Here is a 19712-nt window from a genome sequence, read left to right as displayed (position 1 = left end):
ATCACATGGCCTTACCCATAACCCTTTTCTCCTTTTTTCAAATTCTAAAGGGGAACATGAACCGCGCCATCTAGTGGACTTAAATATTCACTGCATTTTCCCACTTGGCTACATATTGTATCGTAGAAGTTTACAGCACAGAAGGAGGCTACTTGATCTATTGTGTCTGTGCTGTCTTTGTGCTAGAGGAACCCAAAATTAATCCCACTACACCGGTCTCTCCCCATTGCCCTTAATCTTCCTTTGCTTCAAATATTTAATCCAAATCGCCCTTAAAAGATGCAATGGGCTGTGCATTTCATGCTCCGACACTCGTCTGTGTAAAGACATTTCTCCTATCTGCTCTCCTAGTGACAATTTTAAATTGATGACACCTCATTACTGACTTTTTTTCGATACAATTGGTCACTTCTCCAAAACAACTATTAATTTTGTTAAGCATGACACGCGTTTAACGAACCTGCCTGTCTTTGATTAACCCTTGCATTTCTAAATGCTCACATTTTGGCCCAGAATTTGCGGTCAGCAGTGAAGCAAAGGCGTTTGCTGCTGGCCCCAAAGTACGCTCCACACAAGGATCTCACAATCCCTGTGTTGAGACCTTAGGGTTTTCTGATCTTGAATTCAATTCAATGGAACTTAATGGGGATTCCCTTGTGTGAACTGCTGTGACGTCAACGAGCTGTCTAAGCAGCCAATCAAAAGGCTGAATTCTCACAGACAGCGAACAAGGAAGTGAGTAAGCCCTTAAAATTCTAACTTTTTAAAATAGTTAGAGAGAGCAAAAGAGAGACTGGGGTTCTCACATGGGAAAAGGCAAACCTGAAATAAAGGTGAACAAACATTAAAAAAAAAAAATTTTTTAAGTTTCTTAAACGTTTTAATTTTTATTCAACTGGACAAATTTCACACTGCACAACAATTAAAATGAATTTTCCAGACCCTTACATTTGTTTAGCAGTCAATACGCTGTTAAAACCCCAGGTACGCCTAATCCCTTTGGGTCTAACTTTTAGTGGGGAATTTACAGCGCACTTACTGTGGAAGAGCCGAAGTTTCCGTCACTTTCAATGATTTACAAGATTTCACTGATTGCAGGCTCTGTGGGTTGGCGGGGGGGGCGGGGGGGCTCAGCACAGCCTGTTTCGGAGCTGTCAGTGACAGACCACAACTTTGGGATGTCCAAATCCCGAAGCTGTGGTCAGTTTCAAAGGTGGTATGACGGCGTGCTCTGACAGTTCGCCGTCATTCCGACCGCTAACTCCGGGCCTTTATCTCCAATTATGGGTTCTAAGAGTTTATGACTGTCTTTGTCCCTTTGTAAGTATTTTAGGCTACTTAGTATTTTAATATGTTTGCCATTCATCACCTGACAACTGGACTTCCTCTGCCCAGACAGCTTTAAACTAATTTGACCATATCCTAACTCGCACCACGTCCAGTTCACCCATCACCACTGTACTCGCTGACATACATTGGTTCCTGATCCAGCAATGCCTCAAATTTAAAATTCTCATCCTTGTTTTTAAATCCCTCCATGGTCTTGTCCCTTCCTATCTCTGTAGCCTCCTCCAGCCCTACAACCCTCCGAGATCTCTGTGCACCTCCAATTCTGGTCTCTTGTGCATCCCCAATTGTCATTGCTCCACCAGTGGCGGCTGTGCCTTCAGCTGCCCAGGCCCTAAGCTCCGGAATTCCCTCCCTAAACCTCTCCGCCTCTCTCCCTCTCCCTCCTTTTTTAAGATGCTCTGGAAAATCTACCTCTTTGACCGCACTTTTGTCACCTGTCTTAATGTCTCCTTATGTGGCTTGGTAGAATCATAGAAAGTTACAGCATGGAAGGAGGCCAATTCGGCCCATCGTGTCCGCGCCGGCCAACAAAGAGCTATCCAGCCTAATCCCACTTATCAGCTCTTGGTCTGTAGCCCTGCAGGTTAGAGCATCCAAGTGCACATCCAAGTACTTTTTAAATGTTGTTAGGGTTCCTGCCTCTACCACCCTTTCAAGCAGTGAGTTCCAGACCCCCCACAACCCTCTGGGTGAAGAAATTTCCCCTCAAATCCCCTCTAAACCATCCACCAATTGCTTTAAATCTGTGCCCCCTGGTTGTTGACCCCTCTGCTAAGGGAAATAGGTCCTTTCTATCCACTTTATCTATGCCCCTCATAATTTTATACACCTCAATAAGGTCTCCCCTCAGCCTCCTCTGTTCCAAGGGAAACAGACCCAGCCTATCCAGTCTTTCCTCATAGCTAAGATTCTCTACTCCCGGCAACATCCTTATAAATCTCCTCTGTACCCTCTCTGGTGCAATCACATCTTTCCTGTAATGTGGTGACCAGAACTGTATGCAGTACTCTAGCTGAGGCCTAACTAGTGTTTTATACAGTTGAAGCATAACCCCCCCTGCTCTTTTATTCAATGCCACGGCTAATAAAGACAAGCATTCCGTATGCCTTCTTAACCACCTTCTCTACCTGGCCTGCTACCTTCAGGGATCTGTGGACATGCACTCCCAGGTCCCTTTGTTCCTCTACACTACTCAATGAACTACTATTTAATGTGTACTCCCTTTTCTTGTTAGCCCTCCCGAAATGCATTACCTCACACTTCTCCGGATTGAATTCCATTTGCCATTGTTCTGCCCACCTGACCAATTTATTGCTATCTTCCTGCAGTTTACAGCTTCCTTCTTCAGTATCAAGCACACAGCCGATTTTAGTAGCATCTGCAAACTTCTTAATCATACCCCCTATATTCAAGTCTAGATCGTTGATGTATACCACAAAAAGCAAGGGACCTAGTACTGAGCCCTGCAGAACCCCACTGGAAACAGCCTTCCAGTCACAAAAACACCCATCAACCATTACCCTCTGCTTCCTGTCTCCGAGCCAGTTTTGAATCCAACTTGACACTTTGCTGTGGATCCCATGGGCTTTTAACTTCATGACCAGTCTGCCATGTGGAACCTTATCAAAAGTCTTGCTAAAGTTCATATACACTACATCAAACACACTAACCTCATCTACCCTCCTTGTTACCTCCTCAAAAAATTCAATCAAGTTTGTCAGACACGATCTTCCCTTAACAAATCCGTGCTGACTATCCTTGATCAATCTGTGTCTTTCTAAATGGAGATTTATCCTGTCCTTCAGAATTCTTTCCAATAATTTTCCCACCACCACCGAGGTTAGGCTGACTGGCCTGTAATTAATTGGTCTATCCTTTTCTCCCTTTTTAAACATTAGCAGTCCTCTGGCACCACACCTGAAGCTAGAGAGGATTGAAAAACGATGGTCAGGGCCTCTGCAATTTCCTCTTTTGCTTCGCTTAACAGCCTGGGATACATTTCATCCGGGCCTGGGGATTTATCCACTTTAAAAGCTGCTAAACCCCTTAATGCTTCCTCTCTCACTGTTTATTTCATCTAATATTTCACACTCCTCCCCCCGACAGCAATGTCTGCTTCGCCCCTCTCCTTTGTGAAAACAGATGCAAAGTATTCATTAAGAACCCTACCGATGTCTCCCGCCTCCACACACAGATTACCTTCATGATCTCTAATAGGCCCTACCCTTTCTTTAGTTATCCTCTTACACTTAATATATTTATAAAACATCTTTGGGTTTTCCTTGTTTTTACTTGCCAAGAAATTTTCATGCTCTCTCTTTGCTTTTCTAATATCCTTTTTAGTTGCACCCTTGCACTTTCTGTACTCTTCTAAAGATTCTGGAGTATTTAGCCCTCTGTATCTGTTGTACGCCTCCCGTTTCTTCTTTATCCTACCCTGTATGTCTCTAGACATCCAGAGGGCTCTAGATTTGTTAGTACCAACTTTTTTCTTTAAGGGCACGTATTTGGTCTGAATCCTCCGGATCTCCTCCTTGAATGCCTCCCACTGCTCTGACACTGATTTGTGTCAAATCTTGTTCTATAACGCTCTTGAGAAGTGCCTTGGAATGTTTTACTACATTAAAGGCGTTACATACATTGATTGTTACTACGTTAAAGGCGTTACATACATTGATTGTTGTTGTATATGAGGGCTTCAAACATATTGGGGTAGATCTCAACCTTGTGCAATAGTGTAAAATGGGTGATAGCGAGTCGGCAGCCCAATTTACATCTCTGCTGATTTTTATTTCCATCAATGGCTTCCATTCAGCACACCTGGAGAAGGAAATGTTTGAGGGAGAGTTATTACTGGGAGCCAGCTGAAGAGCAGCCATGTGCAACATAATAAATGTTTATTAAAGAGACCATACACCAGAATTAAAAGTCACTGATTTGTATTGATAACCTTGTGTTCTCCTCCTGTCTAGTTACTTGAAAGGCATGTACTCATTCGGGCTGGTGGAGACGAACTTTTATGACCTGGCAGAGAAAACAGCCAAAGAGGTAAGTGATAATTAAAACATATCGCTATAAGTAAGACAGCAGGTGTTATTTTGATGTGTGACGTTATATTCATCACATCGGTGATGGTAACTATCTGTTGTATAACTGGTTGATTCTGCTCCATGCAACAGGATTACTCTAGCACAAAATCCAAACATCCTGTTCAGTAAACACTAAAATTGATCAATCCAACCTGATAACCCCCGCCGCCCCCCCCCCCTCAAAAAACCCCATCTGTATAAAACTCTGCAGTATTGGTCACTGTACCATCAGAAGGGTGTTTTGCCATTGAAGCATTCACATGGGTCAGACGATACTGGGTCTTAGAAAGTCTGTGTTATGATGAAAGGTTGGTATTTGGTGTCACTTCAAGGTGACCCAAGAGAAGTTTTCAAAATGATGAAGTAGCTTGATAAAGAAAAATTATTCACACAGACATAGGGTTAAAGATCTACGGGACACCAGGATTAGTTCGCAGAAACTCTGCTTGCAGTGAAAAGCATGCTCCAAGAGAGAATAGTTGGAGATTCAGCACTACAGTATTGTAATATAAATGGCTTGGAAAGACAATAGATGTGTTTTAGCAGAGAAAGGGCATTAAGGGATATTGTGAAAAGGTGGGACTGAGAACAACCAAAAGGCAACACCCATATAATCTGGACTATTGGACCATTACCAAGGTACTGTCTGGTCATATACTCAGTTGTACTTTGTAAATTCAGACTTTCATTGGTATCTCCAGATATGTCACTTTCTGAGAAATGCTCAAACTATGCCACAGGTTGCTCAACTTTAATTACATTAGAAGAGTGGGGAAGAGGAAAGGCATCGGTGGTTGGGCGGTCAGAGATAGTAGGAGTGAGCAGGTTGGGACAGCGAGCGGCAGGGAGAGAGGGAGGAATGGATGAGAAATGAAGGTTGCAGAGGAGTGAAGGGGAATCCTTTTTAGAAGATGTAAAAAATCTAATGAGCTTTCCCACACTGTACTGAAAGCTGTTTAATTTAAATGGCAAATAATGCTGTTTAAATAATATGGGTTCCTCTAGACAATAAAATCATGACAGAAATAGGTGCGATAATCACAGGAAGCAAGTGTATTACACTTACAGAAGTGCACAAATGGAAGACTTTTCATACCTACTGTCGTGTTGCTTACAGTGGGTTTGGACCCAGGGACCTCTGCCTGGCTGCATATAATACCATGTTCCTTTGCTGTTTGGTTGGTAAATGGTTGCTTTCTTTCGCCTCCATTTTACCTTCTTTCTTTTCCAGACCAGGGGAGTGACATGGACTACTGGAGAGTAGTAGAATTAAAATAAAATGTTTGTGTTGGTCCCTTTACTCCTTTACGCAAGGGGTCAAAGGGAGACCTACGTCGTGGCTCTGGGGTGGGGGGAGGGGACACCAGGCTTCTCATTCCCCTCCGCAGCTAGCAGGCAGACTCCAGATTTTGCAGAAGCCTGGGGCAGGTGGGCACCTAAGGTGTGCGTGTAGTGCTACAGGTGCCCGCCAGCCCCATGCAATGAATTGCACTCAAACTGACCCCACATACATCTGGATCTCCAGTGCCCTCCAGTGTAACGGCTGGGATTGTGCCCCACATGAATTCAGGGACATAACGTTTTTTTAACAATCACAGTGTAAACTTTTGTTCTCTTTTCCTCTTCCTCTACCACCACCCCCACCCCCCACCCCTCGCCCCCCCAGGGCTTGGCTCTGAACCCAAGTGATGCCGTTTCTGTTCATTCCCTTGCACATGTAGATGAGATGCGTGCTGATGCGGACGCTGGAGTAAAGTTCATGAAGCAGACGGAAAACAACTGGAAGGTAAACCTAAGAAAAACAAGTGAAGATAAGTGGTTCCTGACCAACCACGTTAAAGGCCATAAATGTAATTAGGGCAGCGGACTGGTACAGCAACACACAGCGCCATGGGAATTGGAGGGTACAGGTTGAACTCCACTGATTTCTGCTCTGCTGTAGGGAGGTTGCTTGTCTCCATTCAGTCTTCCCACAGGTCGGGGAGCAAAGGGAACATTGGACGGAAAACTGTCATCACTGGGTTTCTGTTATATACTTCGATACTAGATGGAGACAGACTGGAAAGCAGATTTCCCACCTTCCTTTGCAGCCTTAATTGCTGGTGTCTTGGCGGGAAAAATAGGGGAAGGGATTGACGTAATAAAACTCACTACGCACTTGGTTTGAGTATAAAGCAAGGCTTTAATCAACTTGTTTCAAAACATGGAGGTCCAGTTATCTTTCACTAGTTCCTGTTTACACAATGTCCTGGACAAGCTGGGCCCATGCCCGAGTATTTATACTCCTTGGACGGCGCCACCAGCTGGCCGTCCAGTGTTATTTCATGAGTCTTTCTTCATGGATCATAAGATTCATAACATTCTTCCTCCCTAAAGATTTGGAAGTCCGATGACTGACTTCCTTTTAACGGATTAGCCGGACCACGAATAGCCGCAGTCTTTTAGCTCTTCGCTTGTGGCTGCAAGGCACGTCTCCCCGGACCGTGTCTGGGTCCCTGGGTCGCTTGATCCTTACTGGTAGGTCGACAGGGCCTGTGTCGCCTTGATCGACCTGAGGGAGACGGGGAGATCGTGACTCCGGGTGCGGGTCCCCACAGGCGTAGAGCTGGCTTCATTTTGTTTGATAGCCGGGGATTGACTGGCATCCTGGCTTCGGGTGGCCATCCCATGGGGAGCGCTCGGCTCCCTGAGTTGATCCGGTGGACTAGCCGGCAGATCTCTTGATGTCCCAGGTAGGGTGTCATCTTCAAAGGTGCGCAGAGTGTCAGCATCATTACTGTGGGACCCTCTATTATTTGGGTCCGTGGGACTGGTTGGACAGGGAGCCAGGTCTCTGAGCGAAACGGTGGACTCCCTGCACCGCACATGCGCGTAAGTGGGATTAACATCCATTAACTCCACCTCGTCAACGAGGGGATCGTTTTTGGCAGATCGGATGAATCTTCAGAGCAGCACGGGGCTGGGAACTGCCGACCATGACGATATGGGTGTCCCATGTGTGGAGCGACGCTGGAACCTGAAGAATTGCTCGTGAGGCGTGATGTTGGTGGACGTGGACAGAAGAGACCTGATGGAATGCAACACGTCAGGGAGCACAGTTTCCCACTGCTGGTCTGGTAGGTTGCGTGACCTCAGTGCAAGACAAACAGCGTTCCAAATGATAGCATTGTATCTCTCAACCTGTCTGTTACCAATGGAATGATACGGTGTCGTTTTACGTGTGGTGATTCCCCGTTGGGAAAGATAACTTTTGAGTTCGCTTGACATGAAGGAAGGACCCCGATCAGAGTGGATGAAATTGGCCGTACCGCAAAGGGAAAAGACTTGATCGAGGCATTTGATCACTGTGGAAGTAAGCATATTGGGACAGGGGAAAGCAAAGGGAAAGCGTGAATATTCGTCCACCATAGTGAGTAGGTGTTTCGCGTTGAGGAAGGCAATGGCCCTTTAAAGTCAATGCTGAATCGCTGCATAGGCTGCATAGTGTGTATGAGCGAGCCACCCGATGGACGGAAGAATTGCGGTTTTAATTCTGCACAAATTCTACAGGAGGAGCATGTTCTTTTCACATCTTCCGTAGAAAATGGGAGATTTTTAGATCGCACAATGTGCAACATACGGGTAACGCCAGAATGGCATAAGTCAGTGTGAAGATCCGCAAGAGTTGAAGTTGACATAGAAGAGCTGAATGCCCGCGTGAGGGTATCCGGGGCCACATTCTCTTTGCCGGGTCGATAATGTATGGTATATCCAAAGGCGGCCAATTCCATCCTCCAGAGTTGCATTTTATTATTCTTGATCTTTATGCTGGATAACCGGAAACGCATTAAGGCCACGGAGCGCTGATTGGTTATAAGTGTGAAATGGCGATGAGCGAGAAAATGACTCTATTGACGTACAGCTTCGATGATGGCCATAGCCTCCTTCTCGAAAGGAGGATAATAGAGCTCGCTACCCTGCAAAGTTCTGGACAGAAATGCAACGGGTCGACCACCTTGATTAAAGGTAGCCGAGATCGCCACCTCCGATGCATCGCACTCGACCACGAAAGGGAGATTTTCATCAATGGAGCGAAGAGTGGCTTTTTCCAGTTGTCGCTTGAGGAGGTTGAAAGCTGAAATAGCCGTTGCCTCCAACGGAAATGACTTTGCGTGAAGCAGGGGCTGGATCTTGTCGGAGAAGTGGGGTATCCATTTCGCATAATAGGCGAACATGCCGAGTGCCCGACAAAGAGAGCCGAGATTCGTAGAACGAGGGAACTCCTGAAGCGGACGAAGCCGCTCCGGGTCTGGTTTGATGACACCGTTGCCCACCCAGTAGCCAAGGATGTTGACTGATGGTACTGATTTCACAGATTTGGACTCATTTAAGGTTAAGTTGCGATGACGGAGAACGTCAAAAAATTTCTGGAGGTTGGCATCATGCTCCTTCTGGTCATGACCAGCAATGGTGATATTATCTAGATATGGAAAAGTGTCCGTTAAGTTCTCCTGTTTGACTAGGCTATCCATTGCTCATTGAAAGACGGCCACCCCATTGGTGACCCCAAATGGAAGGCGACAAAACTGGTAAAGCCGACCATTGGCCTCAAAGGCCATATACTTTTTGTCAGAGTCCTTTAATGGAACTTGATGGTGTGCGCTCTTCAAATCAAAAGTTGAAAATACCTTGTAGTTGGTAAGGTTATTGACCATGTCATCGATGCGTGGTAGTGGGTAGGCATCCAGGTCGGTATACTGGTTAATAGTTTGCGAGTAATCGATGCAAAGACGTTTCTTGTGTTGCTTCAGAGGATTTTTAACAACGACGACTTGAGCCCGCCAGGGAGATGAACATGGCTCAATGATACCGTCAGCTAGAATGCGAGAGATTTTCACCTCAATAAAGGATCGATCATCTTGGCTGAAACGTCGTGATTAAGTGGTTATGGGCTTGCATTGGGCGGAAAGATTGGCAAACAAGGAGGGCTCATCGAGCAAAGCTGCCGAAAGAGCACAAAACGGTACTTTGGAAATAGTAAGCTCCGGCTTTGACCCTCCAAACTCGAAAGTGAGTCTTTTGTGTTGTTTCTGGAAATCCTGTCCCAGGAGCACATCACTGCATAGGATTTTGAGCACCCCGAGCCGGGTGGAGAAATAAGTGCGTCCATTGAGAATAAGGTCGACAAGACAAAAGCCGGAAGAATTGGTGGTCAGTGTCGTCAGAGCCATTGCAATTTCCCTGTCCAAGGGGTAAATATGCAGTTTTAACTTACTGACAGCCCGCTCACTAATGAAGCTGTCAGAGCTGCATGAGTCGATTAGTGCACTCAGAATGTGTCCATTTACCAAAACCTTCATGGCTGCATGGGACAGACTTCAGGGGAAAACAGTTGTGATGGGAGGAGGGGCAATTTTACCCTTGACAGCTGTAACCTTAGTTTTGCAGCTGCTATCTATGAAACTGCTCCTCCCCCAAGAACCACTACTAACAGGAGCTCCCGACCGGTATACCTTAGAAAAGGGGCCTTTCTTACTAACAGAGGCTCTTGACTGGCATACCTTAGAAAAGTGACCTTTCTTGCTGCAATGATTGCAGGTTGCATTACGAGCAGGACAAAATTTCCTATAATGGAACGCACCTCCACAGAAGAAACACTTCCTTCCAGATTGCCAAGATGCCGCTAGGGTAGGATCATCATCAGTGAAGGCTTCTAGGGTAGGGTTGTCATCCGCTAGGTTAGAGTCATCATCAGTGAGGGCTTCCGCCTGAGACCTATCGAAGGAGTCATTAATAGTGATAGCAGCAGCCCGTGCACGAGGTAAAAGATAGGTATCTGCATTCTTCTTTGCTAAGTCCAGGGAACACGCCTGGTCATAGGCAGCCTGTAACTCGAGGGTTTTATTCGCCAACAGACGCTGGCATATGAAGGGAGACGTAATTCCATTAATAAAGGAATCGCGAATTAGCTCCTTCTGGTACTGCTCAGCTGTGACTGCTTTAAGGTTACAATCCTTGCTGAGCCTGCGAAGCTTTTGAAGGAATTTGTCAAGTGATTCCCCGAGTTGTTGTCGAGTTGTGGCCAATAGATGCCGAGCAAAAATTTCATTTGGGGCCTTATATAGTCGCTGTAATATTAGGATAGTGGAGTCATAGTCTACACAGTCTTCGATATAGTCAAACACATGAGGAGATACATAATTGGCAAGTATCTCTAATTTATCAGGAACATTCTCACCACACACCGAGGAAGTTGCTGAAGGTACGATACCAGTGTTTCCATACCTTAGAAGTTGTAGGTGAATTTGGGTCCAGGTCAAGATGGGCGGGTCTGAGTAGTTTGTCCATGATGGATTGATTTCTACGCCAGAGTTCCCTTCTGCAGTTGAAGTCATAGCTGGCTGTTCCCGAAATCATTCAGAGCATGGAGTCGATATCAAGTTGATTAAATTGATGTAATAAAACTCACTACGCACTTGGTTCGAGTATAAAGCAAGGCTTTAATCAACTTGTTTCAAAACATGGAGGTCTAGTTATCGTTTACTAGTTCCTGTTTACACAATGTCCTGGGCAAGCTGGGCCCACGCCCGAGTATTTATACTCCTTGGACGGCGCCACCAGCTGGCCGTCCAGTGATATTTCATGAGTCTTCATGGATCATAAGATTCATAACAGGGATTTTGTTCCCCCATTTGTAGTTTTTTTTTAAAGGTGCTAAATAGGTGAATAACTGTCTCTTAGCATTTAGTTGAGTGATAAACTTTACTGTTGTGAAATCTTGATTCTGTTATCAGTACAATAACTATTAGGGTTAGATGAGATACAGAAAATCTGAGATGACGTGAAACAGTACCAATTTTGAACAACTACTAGCTCAAGATTAACTCTGCCAGAGGGATGGGAATAGATGGCCAGTCTGCGGTCAGTCAGGGAATGGTGCAAAAGGGCAGAAAATAAATTATTGTCTTTTCAATCTATTCACAGGATTCTGACATGCTCGCCTGTCATAATTACTGGCACTGGGCACTCTACCACATTGAAAAGGTTTGTAAGTGATTTGGACCCTTGCACCTTCACATCCTTGCTTGCATCTGTTAATCATCATGTTACAGTTTTATATACACAGCTTGACCTTCCAGTATAAAGTCATTGCAAGCTGTCCCACTGGATCGAAGGACCCTGTACTCCCGCCATGCTGGAATCTATACCAGTGAACATGTTATGCTGTCACTGACAGGAGCTGAACTGATCTGACAATATGAAAATAGCTTGACAATTTATTTTACAAGAGGAGTTTGAGTGGTGCAGTGAGTTCCGCTGAAAGGCAGTTTTCTTCCTGGGTGGAAAGTCAGCATAAGGTTCGTGGGGCTGTCCTTGAACCCAGTCGATTTCCCGGAGACAGTCATTTAAATATCTTAGTCAGACTCCCAGTGGGATTCCCACCTGCATTGGGGAGGGGGGCTGCCTCTTTGGGGACTGGGGGAATGCTGTGGCACCCTTGGGTGCCTACTGCAACATTTCTGGGTTGGTTGCTTCCAGGGCAGCTGAAGAGGAGCCTCAATCTTTTATAAAAAAACATTTTAAAAATTGCAATGGATTACATTTCCTTGGCGATTTAAAAAAGTTACGACTCTGCTCATGCCATGCTATAGCAGCATTGTGCTCCAGGAACAAGTGTTCCTCGCACCCAGTGTTGCTATGGGGCAAATGATGGTAAATACATGACATTACGTATTCTTGTCATTTATTTATAACTAGCTGGGGGGGCCCAGCATTGCCAGGGTAGTTTAGAGGGCCCCGCGGTTGACGGCTGGCCGCTGCCGCTCCCCCGCTCTGTGTCTCGGGCCGAGCGGTTGTGAGGCCTGGCCCGAGTGACCCCAACTCACCTCCTGCTCCGGTGGGCTGACGCAGCTGACCCGCTCGCTGTTGAGGAAAAGCAGGGGAAAAAATGGCGGCGGCGTTTCGGGAGGCTGCAGGATTAGGTCCTGCCTGTGACGCACCGATTGGTCAACCATCAGGTCACTGAACTGTAGGATTGGTCAACCATCACGTCACTCAACGCTAATGAGTGATAGGCTTGGTCAACCGCTAATGAGCGGATTTTTGAACGTTTTTTGGAAACTGTCCGAACAATTTTTGTCTGACCAAAAAGTAAATACGCCTATGACACTCCCCTGATTATCAGCTTTCTTTTGATATAACATATGTGTAGGTACGCTATATGGAGGAGAAATTTGGTTGGTAGCGCCAGCGATTAGCACCTAAAGAGCCTGAGATTTGGGGCGTTACCCAATTTTCGGGCGGGCGCAGTGAACCCAGCGCTTCCTGCCATATTGAGTAGCCTTTTTGTGCCGGCGCTAACTCTTTGCGCCCGCTTGCGGGCGCAGGCAGATCATGACATCATTTCAGTGTGCAACGCCTTTTTGGCGCCCCGGACCGGAAATTCAGTGGCGCCCCCCTCCATTCCGCCTGGCGCTATTAGTGACAGTTAGATGGAACGTTACCAGGTCCTTCTTGGACTCGGGGGGCGCTCTTTAAAGGGGACAGCACTAGTATAAAAGCAGCAGCCATTTAGGCTGGCCATCCTGCTCGCTGCTGGAGAGAGTTGCAGACCTTCAGTTGGAGAGCGTTCTTCTCATTGAGCCAGCGGAGCCTTGGGACCTTCAGCCCTGTCCAGAACAGTTTGATCGTGAGAGATTACTGCGTCTTACTCGTCTGACATAATAATGGGAGCTGCTTTGCAGGGGAACGTCCTCCTGGCTGAACAACCGGCAAGGGCACAGAGATGGAGGGAGAGAGGGCCGGGATTGGCAAGAAGGAGGAGGGGCAATGGGCGTCGCCAAATCCGACCATACGCTGCCAGGATTTTCAGGCAGCAGGTCTCATACCTTACCATGTCGGAGGAGCAGTGTCTGCGAAGGCTCAGATTCGGTAAGGATGTTGTGACTGAGCTGTGCCACCTGCTTGCTGAGGATCTGCAGCCGCGGCTACGGTGCAGGACCTCTCTGTCGGTGGCCGTCAAAGTCACTGTTGCCCTCAACTTTTTCGCCAGCGGCTCGTTTCAGGCAGCAACTGGGGACATAGCAAATATTTCACAATTTGCGGTGCATTGCTGCATCCGGCAAGTGACAGCTGCCCTCTATAGAAGGAGGTGCAAATTAATCACCTTCCCTGTGACCCTGGAGAAGCAGGGGGAGCGCGCGCAGGGCTTCGCGGCTATTGCGGACTTCCCCATGGTGCAGGGGGCCATTGATTGCACACACGTGGCTTTGCGGGCGCCATTACAGAATCCTGAGGAGTTCCGCAACCGCAAGGGGTTCCACTCCCTCAATGTGCAGCTGGTCTGTGATCACAGTCAACGCACAATTCCCGGGCAGCAGCCACGACGCGTTCATCCTGCAGCAGACCTCAGTGGCTGACCTTTTTGAGGCCCCGGCTCACCCATGAGGCTGGCTTCTTGGCGACAAGGGCTATCCTCTCTGCCCATGGCTCATGACCCCGCTCCGTTTGCCCAGCACCCCAGCAGAAGAGCATTACAACAACAGCCATCAGGCGACCAGGAACATTGTGGAGCACACAATTGGTGTGCTGAAGCAGCGTTTCCGTTGTCTCGACCATTCGGGGGGCGCCCTACAGTACTCGCCGGAGCATGTGGCACGCATCGTCGTTGTCTGCTGCATGCTCCACAGCCTGGCCATTTGACGCACCCAGCCAATGCCAGCCGACCCTCAAGGTCCAGCAGAGCAGGCGGACGAGGAGGAGGAGGAGCATGCGGACGAGGAGGAGCAGGAGGAAGAGGAAGATGGGAGGGCTCCAGAAATTGGAAGGGCCGTTCGTCAGAGGCTCATAAGGACTCGGTTCTAGGCCCCTCTGACAGAATGCTGGGTGTATTTGGAACAGCGCCCTTCGGTTCGCAGTAAGCCTATGAAGGCTACCATTATTGTAAATAGTCCACAGCTCCATTGTAAATAAAACATTTTCTTTATTTTCAAAAAAGTGCTTCCTTCCAGCATGACAACGTAATGGCAACAGAAAGCATAACTAACAAACTAACAGATAACTGTCTGGCAAACCAGCGAGACTAACCAAAACATAACAAACAAACACAGCAGGTGTGGACGGCCCTGAATTTGAAAAAAGAGACGTCTTAGCACCTCCCTCTACTGTTGACCCCTTGATGGAGACCGACTTCTCTTACGAGGTCAGCCCCTTCCCTCCCTGCAGCTCCTCCGTAATTGGACCCCAGTGGCTGCGTCAAGGCTGGGGGATGCCTGCTGAGTGTCTGGAAGCGCTGAAGCCCCTGAGGGACGGCCTGGACGACCTCTGGGCTTGGAGGGCATGGAAGCTGGCTGCTCCAACTGGGCATGGCTGGAAGCAGTCTGCCGTGCAGGTGGTTGCAGCTGCACTGCTGACGTTCCAGCGGTGGCATCAGGAATGCTCACATGCCAAGAGAGGACACCTGCACCGTGGTCGGCCGACACACTGGCACTCTGACGGGGCCTCACTGGATCACCCGCCGCAATCGACTACTCCACAGATTCATGGCCTGCTGTGGTGCTGCAAGGGCCTGGGGTGATCCTGCCTGATGCAGCTAGGGTGGCAGCAGTGAGTGTTCGCGTGGCCTCAATTTGCATGTGGACGAGGCCAGCAAGTGACTGCGTGGCAGCAGTGAGGACCTGCATGGCAGGTGCCAGTGCTTCGGAGAAGCCCTGGACAGTCCTTTCCACTGCTTCGGACAAGGCCGGAACAGTCCTTTCCACTGCTTCGGACAAGCCCTGGACAGACCTTTCCATTGCTGCCCCGAAGCCCTGGACAGACCTTTCCATTGCTGCCCCGAAGCCCTGGACAGACCTTTCCATTGCTGCCCCGAAGCCCTGGACAGTCCTTTCCATTGCTGCCCCAAAGTCCAGCACACTCTTTGCCAGTGTGTCAATCGACTCAGGCATCCTCCCCACTGCAGCCATAAGCTCAGTGTGCCTGAGCCGGGCCTGGGCGCTCATATCGGCAAGGCTACGCACCTCCTCTGCACTCTGTGCAGCAGTCATCGTGGCCTGCCTCGCCCTCCGGGGAGACGGCCCCCGAGCTTCCCTACCCCCCTCGCATTGCTGCAGGCCGCTGGTTCCTGCAACTGGCTCCTCATCAGAGCACCCCCCCCTCCCCTCTAGGGAACTACTATCCCCAGTCCCCTGAGGCTGGCACGGATGGTCCGGCTTCCTCCTGATCGTCGCCTCCAGAGGCACTGGCACTGGCAGCATGAGGGGCCAGCTCCCGAGCTGGTGATGCAGCATCTGAAAGCAGGGAGGTTGAAGAGTGGCTTTAGCAAAAGGACAGCTTGGCAGCAAGGGATGCAAGAGTGCGGCAATGCTATGACATGGGTCCACAGTGAGAAAGCATGCTGGCGGGGGAAACAAGTGGAAGGAGACAGCTGTAAAAGGTGAGAACCTTACCATCGCTGTGGACAATGAGGTCGGCAGCTGCAGTGGTGACAGGACCACTCAGACATCCTCCAACAATCTGATGGACTCTCTCCTCGAGATCCGTCAGAGTCTGCAGTTGAGGAGGACCTCCTCCGGTGCGAAGCTGGTCCTTGCGGATCTTCGCCAGCTTGGCCTGCAGGGGAAAGGACGGGAAGTGATGTTACATGATGCCCTGAGTTATCATCTCATGCCCCCCATGGTGGAAGAGCCCTTACATAATGCCCTGCGTCAAATGTGCATGTGTGTGCCCAGAAAGGGCCATGGGTGCTTGCTGACAGATGGCCATTGGGGCATAGTGCACCCTGTAGCCATAAAGTCAGGTGCAAATGGAGGGATGCAGAAGGTTGCATAAACACCACTCACCCTCACGACCCGAGTGAGGTCATTGAATTTCTTCTTGCACTGCACAGGGCTCCTGGTCGCCATGCTGCTGGAGTTGACCCTCTGACAAACATCCCTCCAAGCTCGTCGGTAGTCCTTATGATTAGGCCTCCTGCCATTGTCTGGGTAGAGTACATCTCGCCGGCGCTCCACTGCAGTCACCAATACCTCCAGAGCCTCATTGGTGAAGCGCTCTGCTCTCTGCCTCACCCTCTCCATCTGCTCCAAGTTTTTTGCGCCAGAGAAGGGCCTGCTCCGATTTTCAGGCCTACAAGGCGCAGAGTGTGGATGCTGGAGCTGACTGATCCACCCCTTTAAGAGCTGGCCGGCGCCTGAAAGCCTCGTGGTCATCGATTATTCACAGCACCTGCGCTGCGCCCGCCCGCGCCGATATTGAGTAGCGCTGCCGAGTTAGCGCCTTAGGAGCCCCGTGTAACGCCTGAACTCGCGCCTCAATCACTTTTAGGGGCGCTGCAACCCAATATCGCGCGAGGTGGCGATAAGTTGCGTCTGGCTATAAAATTTGCACAGCGCCACTTCTAACGCCCCAAGCGGGGCTATACCCAATTTCTAGGCCTATAACTTTTGAGTGTATAGCGGACAGACAGACATACAGACAGACGGACAGACACCACTATCCTTTTATATATAGATAGATAGATAGGTAGATTACAGTACGCCTGCCCATATTAGGGTTTCTTGCAGGAAATCCCAGAAGTGGGTGGTGGCGGGTGGGGACCTAGTGGAATGACTCCCTGTCCAATTTTTCTTCTCTGCCTTTCCAGTTTAGCAGTATAACCCAAGAGGGAATTGGGCCCTTGACTGTTTATTTCTATACCTGGGTTTAAATCTGACTCAAATTGGATGATAATCTCATCGGTCTGTTGGCTGTAAGGCCCATGCGATGAGTTTGGTCTGCCTCAAAACCAGCTCATAACCAGCATGGAATCGCAGCAAAAACAATTGCCCCGAATTTGGCACTAATTGGACAGAATTAAATGGGCAATATGCTGCTTACTGATACAAAAGCTTCTCCAGGTAATAGGAACAGACGAATATTGAGGACCGGAAAGGGCTATGGGGATCCGGCTGGCTGGTCCCAGATATGTTGGTTCTAAATTATGATGATTTATGAAGTCGGTCTCACTCAAGGACAAATGTTGCGAGGCTCCTTGCCGCTGGCAGGGCCTCACACACAGCCGATGGGGAGAGAGCTCACGACTTTCTGTCCATTGATTACAATGGATGGAATGATACGGGCAAAGTGCCTGTGATCTTGCGATCTCCGCCAGCTGTGTGCCAGCTCCCACTGGCAGAGCAGGGTTTTGAAAAATTGAATGCATTCAATGAAATCTATCAAAGAGAAATGAATTCGGGCCAGACTGGATCAATTTCCCAGTGAGTGGATACAAAAGCACAAAACTATCTGGTATGTGCAGCTCACAGAGGGGCAGAAGGAGTAAGAATGTCACACTGGTGAAGTAAGGAATGCTTTCTGAAGCTGAGTTTTAGACATGTTCACTGAGATTCAGTCTGTAGCTGGATTGTACTTTATCTGATCTGGGCAGTACTTCACCTTACCTTGGCGTGCTTGATATCAGCAGTCATTACCCTGAACCCCCCACTGTGTTTACATCCTTATTCCTAGATACTGTTTGCTTCTTATTGATAGTGTTCTCTCACACAGGGTGAATATGAAGCGGCACTCACACTCTATGATGCTCATGTGAGTATAAACTAGCTGAGATGTTTGAAAAGATACTTCATAACAGAAGTCCATTGTACAGAGGGTGTAGGTTTTCTGATTTTTTTCCCATTCATTTGATTTCAGGGATGAGTTCGGGGTCAATGTCTTGAAGTTGAATATTTCAGTATTTAGTGTTTGCACTGTGCCTGGAACACGTGCTGTTCAAAGGGTATTTTACTGACATTGTACCCTACTGCTCCATTAACAGTGGAAACTATGATGAATCAAAGTTGTCCGCACACTGGCACTTTCTGCCTCTCACATAATACAAGTCCAGCATTGTTCAAGGGAAAAGTACTTAGCAGTTCCCTCTCTATTTTCTCAGATCTTTGTACCTTTAGGTGAATGTTGCTATTTAGCAGCAAAGACTGATTTGTGTCACATAAAAAGAGTAGAGTTCTTTGAAGAGCCCCTGTGGCAATTGCCTTTTTTTACTCCTCCACTGCACCTGGGGAACTGGTGCCAACCAGGCTGTCATGAGGTCTCTGCCCCCAGTGGATTACCCCAGGGTTTCCGGGAGCTTCCCCAGTGGCTGTAGTTGGGTCTACACCTGTAGTAGGAGCAGGTCTACTGTTAGGATGATAATGAAGTGTGGGAGTTGGGTGCTCAGCCAGAGGATCTACAGGGGTCTCAAGGGTGGAATGAAGACTGCTGGTAGGCAGATAGGTACTCCTGTGTAATCCTCCCACAATCCCCCTGATCCCTGCCCCCAGGAGGAGCTGAGTCACGTGAGGCATTCAGTCCCAGGAGAAGGCCCCAGTGTTGATGGGCAGGGTTGTATTTTCTCAGGCCCACAGCTGAGCTTTCATTTCCTCCCTGATTTTAGGCCTAATGCCCAGCCAGAGCGCACCTGAGATGCTCTCTACCTGTCAGACACCCAGTGTGTGCCCATAGAGGAAAATATACCCACAAATGCTTAAATTGGGTAAATGAAATTAGGACTTTTAAATTTTGGAGAGAGGGAGCTGAAATATTCAGCATTTATTAAATATTGCTTTGCATATATATAATCTAAAGCCATGTGAAGGAGCTTGAAAGGGTGAACAATTCTAATTGTAAGAATTGTTTCTTTTGTGTTTTTATTCCTCTGTTGCCACTGAGTTCTTTGAAGAGTCTGAGTGGTAATTATTGTGGTGCTGCCTTTTTTTTTACTCCGACTCTCAAAGTGCCTCAATGGGTTTCCACTAGGAATTTCCCAATTTCTGTTTTGTGATGGACGAGGAGAACCAACAGAGGAATGCCAGAAAGGTAAAGCTGTCCCTGAAGCACTGAGCCCCCTGCTGCTGGTACACACACATCGAGTCTTCAGCAGGACGGCACGTTATTCCCCTTGTCCGAAGAACAGTGCCTGTGAGTTCTTTAATTTAACAAGAAGCTGTGACAATTATACCACCTGCTACAAACAGACCTGCAGCCAAACTCTACCACAGGCTGGCACTGCCAATGGCTGTAAAAATCAGTCTGCCACCAGAAACCAGTCCAGAATGACTTGCCCACATTTAGTTTTCCACCCTTCCTGTAGAGAAATTCCACTGACATTGTTGAACTAATTCTGAAGCTTTCTTCAGTGTCAATCTTTTGTTCTTCAATGCATGTAGATGTCTGTTTCTATCTCAGTCTTTCTCTCACTCTTGTGTTCTATCCCCCGACTTCTTTTCATCTACCTGTGAAAGTGAATGTCTATTTTGG

At 48.0% G+C, this 19712-nt stretch overlaps 1 long non-coding RNA gene across 1 annotated transcript; it reads left to right on the top strand.

Moving 5' to 3' along the window:
* The first annotated feature begins 4321 nt into the window (after positions 1–4321).
* Positions 4322–19364, top strand: LOC147106130 (uncharacterized). Its single transcript, XR_015081371.1, has 4 exons — positions 4322–4398; positions 6161–6225; positions 11403–11462; positions 17964–19364. It is a non-coding gene; the product is annotated as an uncharacterized LOC147106130 (long non-coding RNA).
* The last annotated feature ends 348 nt before the right edge of the window (positions 19365–19712 follow it).

This window comes from Somniosus microcephalus, chromosome 16, assembly GCF_052327205.1.
Source record: "Somniosus microcephalus isolate GS21.2 chromosome 16, FLI_Smic_1.0, whole genome shotgun sequence".
In the NCBI taxonomy this organism is placed as follows: domain Eukaryota; kingdom Metazoa; phylum Chordata; class Chondrichthyes; order Squaliformes; family Somniosidae; genus Somniosus; species Somniosus microcephalus.
This window is presented reverse-complemented; position numbering and strand designations above follow the sequence as displayed.